This window comes from Tupaia chinensis, unplaced genomic scaffold (assembly GCF_000334495.1).
Source record: "Tupaia chinensis unplaced genomic scaffold, TupChi_1.0 Scaffold000099_1, whole genome shotgun sequence".
In the NCBI taxonomy this organism is placed as follows: domain Eukaryota; kingdom Metazoa; phylum Chordata; class Mammalia; order Scandentia; family Tupaiidae; genus Tupaia; species Tupaia belangeri.
This window is the reverse complement of record NW_006159563.1, coordinates 4,372,602-4,380,947: the sequence shown is the minus strand read 5'-3', so window position 1 is coordinate 4,380,947 and position 8,346 is coordinate 4,372,602.

Below are 8,346 nucleotides of genomic sequence, written 5' to 3'. Positions count from 1 at the left end.
CCTGGGGGGGTGATTTCTTGCTTTCTGTCTCTCTGTCTCTCTCTGTCTGTCTGGCAAGCGCACGCGCCCTATAGCAAAAACCTCTCCAAAAAAAAAAAAATCTAAAAGATGTCCAGAATGCCATATTATTTATTTCTTGCTTCTTTTTATTTATTTTACTCCCATTTTTATTATTTTTCACTTTCCCTGAATCCTATAGTTATTAAAGCTTAGAAAAAAATGTGTTGCTGTTTTATGTTACTCTGATTTAAAACTAGGCTTACAAATGTAACAACCCTAGGTAATCTCATTTTTATTTAAAAAAAAAATAACACTTATTGGGACCAGCAGGTGGCATAGTGGCTAGGGCACTGGACTCCCACATGGGTGACTAGCAGTTCAAGTCTTAGACCCAGCGGCTTGAAATTCGAGCTGGATGTGTGTGCCTGCTGGCCAAGATCCCAGGAGAAGAACGGAAGAGAAAGGACCGGTGCATGGCCATCCCCACTGCGAGGTGATTTCTTGCTTTCTGTATTTCACTATAGGGTGTATGCACTCACCAGACACACAGAGACAGAGAGAAAGTGAAAAAACAGGGAGGATGACCACATGGCAATCCCATCTTCTCCGTCTTCCTCCACTCTCCTCTCAGAATTTGGGGCATGCATACACAGGCACCTGGCATGAGTTTCAAGCCTCTGAGTCTGGGACTCAAACCACAGTCAACCATGTGGGAGTCCAGCACCTTAACCACTATGCCATCAGCTCATCCATAGTTTTATATATATTAATGACATCATCTTTTGGTTACATCTTGGAAAAATCATTTTTTAAAATTAATTAATTTATTTTCTTTTTTTAAGTGTGCTATAATAAGGTACATGCACTCTCTGGAGGGGGGGGAGTGAGAAAGCCATGCCTAAACACCTTCTCTTCCATTGTCCTTTTGGCATTTTGGACATGCACGCACATGCACCCAGCATGTTTTGTCAGGTTGTCAGATCTGGGAGTCAAACCATGCAGTTGGCCACGTGGATTGTCACACAGCAATCCCTTCTCCTCCAGTTGCTTTAACCACCATGCCAGCCTTCTATTTTCTACTAACAAAACTACATGTTCATTGTAAATGTTAAATATTATGAAATATATTGCATAGAAAGTAAAAGTGGCTAATAATCTCTTATCTAATATTAACCACTGTTAAGTTTTATGTTTATTGTATATATGAGGAGATTTTTAAAAGTTTGTGGAAAATGAAACTAGGTTATAAGTTTATTTTGGCACAAAAAGAGAAATAAAATTCATCAATACTTTTTTCATAATATGAATTTTCCATGAGCTTTTTGAAGAGACCTCATCTTCCTGTAAATTTTAAATTACTTTTTTCAGAAACAGTAACAATTCTTCAACTCATGGTTGTGAGCACCTAGGTTGAGTGCCAGAAAACCATTAGCCTTCAGAGTTGGCTTCTCTGAAAACCGATCATCGGATTCTTCACTCCCTTCTAAAGAAAACCTCTCTTGCATCCGTATTCCATTCATATGGGAAACTTCCTCCTTTGGTGAACATAGTACATTTTCATTTATTACAGATCATATGTAAACTATATTTATTTATTTTCAAATGCTTTTATCATTTTTATTACCTTGTTTTCATAGTTCTACAGATAGATTTTTCTATTTGTAATAATTGGTTTGGTGTCTTGAGATGGGATAGACTACAAAGGGGTCTTCATGGAAGGGCCAGCAGGTGGAGTGGTGGTTGGGGTGCTGGACTTCTGCATAGTTGCCTATGGTTCGAGTCCCAGACCTGGCAGCTTGCTTTCTCACTTTCCTTCTCTCTTTCTCTCTCTCTGGTGAGCACAGGCCATACAGTAAATTTAAAGATAATAATAAATAAAATAAAATAATTTTGGGGGGAGAGATTTTGCTATAGTGTGTGTGCGCTTGCCAGAAAGACAGAGAGAGACAGAGAGACAGAAAGTGAGAAATCACTCCCTGGGGGATGGCCATGTCACAATCCCTTCTCCTCCACTCTCCCCCCGGGGTCTTGGGCACACACGCACACGCTCCCAGCGTGAGTATAAGCCACCAGGTTAGGGACTTGAACTGCGGTCAACCACAGGGGAGTCCAACAACACAGCCATTATGCCATCTGCTGGTCCCAATAAGTAATTCTTTCTTTTTTGGAGAGGTTTTATGCTATAGGGCATGTGTGCTAGCTCACCAAAAAGACAGAGACAGAAAGCAAGGAATCACCCCCCAGGGGGAATGGCCACGCCGTGATCCCTTCTCCTCCATTCTCTCTTGGGATCTTGGGCACGCACGCACACACACCTGGAGTGAGTTTAAGCCACCGGGTCCGGGACTCAAACCATGGTCGACTACATGGGAGTCCAATGACACAGCCATTACGCCAACTCCCTAATAATTCTTTTAAAAAGTACATGGAAGACCAGCCAGCGGCATGGTGGTTTAAGGTGCTGGGACCCACATGGTTAAATGTGGTTTGAGTCCTATACCAGATGGCTTGAAAAAAATGTGCATGGATGCCCAAAATCCTGGGAGGAGTATGGAAGGGAAGGGATTGTGGCATGGCAGAACCCCTGGGGGAATGCTTTTTCCATGTTGTCTCTCTCCAGCGAGTGAGCCCTATGGAAAAAAATTTTAAATGGCTTTTGAGCCACTCTTTCTCTGTCCGCTCAGGCCCGCTCCTACCTCTCGGGAGCGTACTTTTGTTTTTACTTAATGTTACCTTTTCCTTTCACACTCACACACACACACACACACACACACACGTACATGGGAAATGTGTATTATGAAAAAACTATGTGTGGATTTAGAGAAAATTTTGGATCAAAATACGATCATACTTTGATTCCACTTCTTACACTTCATACACTTTTGGAGTTCCCTTGTATATTATCATTTTTTTCCCATTAAAATTAATACATACCTTTTCATTTAATGACAGAATCTTTAGAAATAAAATTAAAGTCATTAACTGAGATCTAGATATTATTTTATTTATATTACTTTTTAAAAAATTTGCCATATGGTACATGCACTCACTGGAGAGAGATAGAGAGAGAAAGAGAAAGAGAGAAGGCACTCCCACAGTGGAAATGGCCACACAGCAATCCCTTCTCCTCCATGTTCCTCCTGGGATTCTAGGCATGCACACACACATTCTCAGAGTTATTTGCAAGCCACCACACACAGGACCTGAACTGCACAGTCAGCCATGTGGAATTCAACTATCCCAACCACCTATTATCTGGCTGGTTTGCTTGTATATTTTGTAAAATTGAACGGTCCATTTGTATCCTGTTCTTATCATAAGCAATATATCTTGGACATCTTTCTATAAAAGTATCTATAATAGTATGACTAAAAGAGTTTTTTGTTTGTTTGTTTGTTTTGCTTTTTTTTTTTTTTTGCTTATTTTGTTTGTCTGTTTTTTAAGAACTGTATATTTGTGACCAGCAGATGATATAATGGTTAAATGGTTATGTTGCTGGTCTCCCACATGGTCTACTGCGATTTGAGTCCCAAACAGGGAGGCTTGAAACTCATCCTGTGAGCATGTGTGTGTGCCCAAAATCCCGAGGAGAATGGAAGAGAAGATTGTGGTGTGGCCATTTCCCCTGGAGGGTGATTTCTCACTTTCAGTCTATCTCTCCAATGAGTACATGTGCCCTATAGCAAAAATGTTTCTCTAAAAAAAGAGAAAGAGCTATTTATTTAATTTTATTTATTTATTTATTTATTTATTTAATTAATTTATTTATTTTGAGAGGTTTTCGCTATAGGGCGCGTGCGCTCGCCAGACAGAGAGAGACATAGAGACAGAAAGCGAGAAATCACCCCCCAGGGGGGATGGTCACGCCACAATCCCTTCTCCTCCATTCTCCTCTCGGGATCTTGGGCACGCACGCACACGCGCCCGGCATGAGTTTTAAGCCACTGGGTCCGGGACGCAAACCGCGGTCGACTACATGGGAGTCCAGCGACATAGCCATTGCACTAACTGCTGGTTCCCTAATTTTATTTATTATTATTAGTTTTTTAAAGTTTGCTATAGGAGGCTGGCAGGTGTGTGGTGGATGAGGCACTGGACTTCCACGTGGCAGACCATTGTTCAAGTCTTGACCTGGAGGCTTGCTTTCTCACTCTCCCTTTCTCTCCCTTTGTCTCTCTGGTCAAATTGGATAATAATAATAATAAATTAAATAAATAATTCTTTAAAAAAGTTTGCCACAGGGCAAATGTGCTTAGATAGAAAGTGAGAAAGAAAGAGATAGAAAGTGAGAAAGCAAGCTACTAGGTCTGGGACTCAAACCACAGTCAGCCATGTGGAAGTCCAGTGACTTAACCACCAGGCCATCTGCTGCCCCATGACTAAAGATTTTACAAGAGCTTTCTGCATACAGTCTTGTTTAATGCAACTAGGCTTTAAAATCCTTTCCTCTAATATCTTCTTTCACACTACGGGTAAAGCTGCTGATGTATTAACACAGAAACCAAGGCAGTGGCATCAGTACTAGTAGTCACTAGATTTTTCACCATCATACACTCACAGTTAAAAAGAAAATGCCAGTTTGGGACCAGCAGATTGTGTAATGGTTACGTCACTGGAATTCCACATAGTCGACTGTGGTTCAAGTCCTGAGTCCAGTGGCTTAAACTCATGCCAGGCATGTGTGCATATGTTCCCAAGATCCTGAGAGGAGAATGGAGGAAAAGGGATTGCAGCAGAGCCATTCACCCTGGGGAATGATTTCTTGCTTTCTGTCTCTCTGTCTCTCTGGTGAGTGCATGCACCTTATAAAAACAAAACAAAACAAAACAAAACAAAACAACAAACAAATAAACAAACAAAAAAAACCAAAGAAAAGAAAATGCCAGTTTCACTTTAAGAACCCATTTAATGAGTCAATTGAAAAATAGCAAATTTATTAAATTTCAGCCTTTACACATTCTTTTAATGCCAGAGGGTGTGTGTTCACCAGAGAGACAGAGAAGGAGAGGATGAAAGCACAACCACAGGGGATGTAGTCACTCTATAATGTCTTCTCTTCCATTTTTCTATCCTGTTGGGATTTTGGACATGTGCGCACATGTGCCAGGTGTATTTTTCAAGCCTCCAGGTCTGGAACTTGAACTGTGTGGTCAGCCGTGTAGGATCCAGCTTCCTTTACCACTAGACCATAGGACTGGTCCCTTACATATCCTTTAATAATTCAAAATAGGACAGGACCAGCAGTCAGCATAAGGGCTATGTTGCTGGACTTACATGTAGTCAACCGCAGTTCGAGTCCTGGACCCGGTGGCTTAAACTCACGCCGTGTGTGTGTGTGTGTGTGTGTGTGTGTGTGTGTGTGTGTGTATGTGTGCCCAAGATCCTGAGAGAAGAATGGAGGAGAAGGGATTGCGACGTGGCCATCCCCCTGGGGGGTGATTTCTTGCTTTTCGTCTCTCTGACTCTCTCTTTCTGGTGATCACACACACCCTATAGCAAAAACCTCTCAAAATAAAATAATAATAATAAAAAAACTAAAAAGAAAAGAAAAAATTCAAAATAGGAAGTGCTCATAAAGTACTTCCGCTGCCTCGAGGTTGTCTTGTATAACTGTTTAAGTTGGCTGCTGAACTAGCCCTTTTATCAGAGAGCACCATCTTTACTTAAGCATGATGACAGACAAAACTGGTTGGGGGACATTTTCTCAATAGCAAACCAAATGAGCCTGTCACTTTAAGGAAAGCTGGCAGTATCTGTTGGCAACAATAAAAATTTGAGCTCTCAAGCAAAAATTAGAATTTGGGAAAACTTGTATCTACCAAGCTAATGTTGACAGTTTCTGATTTCTTAAAGACTTTTCTAATAAAACAGGTGCGATATTAACAATTGTGACTTTTAATCATAGCTTGATATTACACAACAAAATGTGCTAACATTTAGAAGAGCTGTATAACTCAGTAAGCCAATGTTTCTAAATGATCAATGCACAATGCAACAAAATCACCTATAGATAGAACATCTAATAAAAAAATACAAGGTAAATGAATGGATTTTAGCGTTTAAAGGACAAAGTTTATTGATACGTCCTCAGAGTCTACATTGTAGGTAACCTTTAAGAAACTATCTCTTGGGCTGATGGTGGCATGGTGGTTAAGTTGATGTACTCCCACATGGTCAATCATGGTTCAAGTCCCAGACCTGGTGACTTGAGGATCACACTGGGCACGTGTGCCTACATGCTCAAAATCCTAGGAGGAGAATGGAGGAGAAATGTATGGCCAACCCCACTGGGGGGCAATTTCTCACTTTTCCTCTCTCTGTTTCTCCCTGGGAAGCACACATACCCTATGGCAAAAACTAAAATTCCCCCCAAAACTACTTCTTGCTGAGTTGTGGTTTACTATCAAAGAAGAATATTGACACTTATCTGAAAAAAAAAAAAAAAAACTAATGAAATACTCCCTTTTCCAATGAAATATCTAGTTGAGTACAGCTTTTTCTTCACATTCTTCATCCAGCACGAAAGACTGAAACAGACCGAATACAGAAGTACATATGAAAATCTGGTTGTCTTTTCTTCTTTCCTTCTTCGTCTTTTTTTTATTTAAAAAAAAAATTCTTCCTAGAAGGTACATGTACTTGCCAGAAAGAAATAGAAATAGAGATAGAGATAGAGATAGAGATAGATAGAGAGAGAGAAAGAGAGAGAGGCAAAGTGAGATATTACCCCGTCAGGGTGGATGACCACGCCACAATCCCTTCTCCTTCAGTCTCTTCTTGGAATTCTGAGTACACATGTGCACATGCCTATCATAATTCCCAAGCAGCCAGGTCTTGGACTCGAACCACAAAGCTGGCTATGTGGAATCTAGCACCTTAACCTCCATGTCACCAGTTGGCCCCCAGTTGTCTTCCTTTAATCCAGACATTACTGAAATTTGTAAAAATGTAAAACAAGGTCACTCTTCTCATTAAAAAGTTGATTTGGGGTAATATAGTTATTTTTCATAAAATAATTGCTATTTATAGTAAAGTGTGAAAAATAAATAAATAGGGCTGGCTTGTGGTCTGGTAGTTGAGGAAGATGGATCCCACATGACGGACTGTGGTTCAAGTCTCGGTCATGGTGGCTTGGGAAACAGACCTGGCACATGTGTGTGCATGCTCAAAATTCTGAGAGGCTGGAAAAAGAGGGTAAGTGGGAGAAGCGATTGCAATATGACCACATCCCGTTGGGGGTACTTTCTACTCTCCTCTCTCTGTCTCTCTGGTGAGAGCATGTATTATCTGACAAATTAAACAAACAAACTTTCCTTAATGTTAACTAATACCCTTTGGAACATGCCTTTCATCTAAGCATTTTACAATGTGATATGACCCCTGGTTTCTGGACTTAGTATCTAATGATTTGTGACTTAAAGGATATGGAACAGTTGATGAAGTATAATTTGCCTTCCATCCATGGAAATTTTCCTCAACGAACATACCTTTATATTCATGGTGGGGAATTTATAGTGTGCTGACTTTTTCTGATGGCTGTTGATATTTCACTTTCAGTCATAAGCCTTAGTGCCCAAATCAATCTCAAGCCTCCTCTGTGTAGATCAGTGAAAGAAGCTAGCAGTCATATTTGAAGCTGCGTGCTTCCTCTTTCATTTTCTGACTCCACACTCCACGTCCCCTCTTAGGTTAAGTAAAACAGGCAGGTCTCAGTTTGCCAACGCCACATGGTAAAGCTGTTTCGCTTCACGACCCAGGAGTTCTGGTTCCTTTCATTTCCCAGCTTCCTTTGCGCCCTCTGACAAACACTACCTCCTTCTAAATCCCGAAGTATCACGTCATGACCACAAATATGCAGTCAGGGATAAACTAAAACTTTCGGTTTCCCATGCCAGCAGGGAATCACTTGCCTAGTCCACACATTTTAGAAAGAATATTGTAAGAGTGAGGGAAAATATATACTATTGTATTTTCTTGATCCAATTCATTTATAACTGACCAGTTTAAATTTTAATCTGATATGAAATCAAGGACATTGACAAATGTCTTTATTGAGGCTCTAAGAGATCTTGCATATGTTTTATGTCTAAAGTAATAGAATAATATGCATTAGCAAGTATAATTTTTTAAAGAATCATGAGGGGCGGGGCAGGCCGGAGGAGGCTGCCAGGCCAGCGGAGGAGGTCCCTGTCGGCGACGGCGTTGCCGTGGTCCCTGTCCTCCACTTGCAGCGGCCCTGCGACCTGACCGTGTCCTGGCGCCTTGCGGCGCTGGCGGGGACAGGGCTGGTCCGACGCTGGAGCGGCTGGAGAGGGGGGGGGGGGCCGGGGGGTCTTGGGTGGGGGG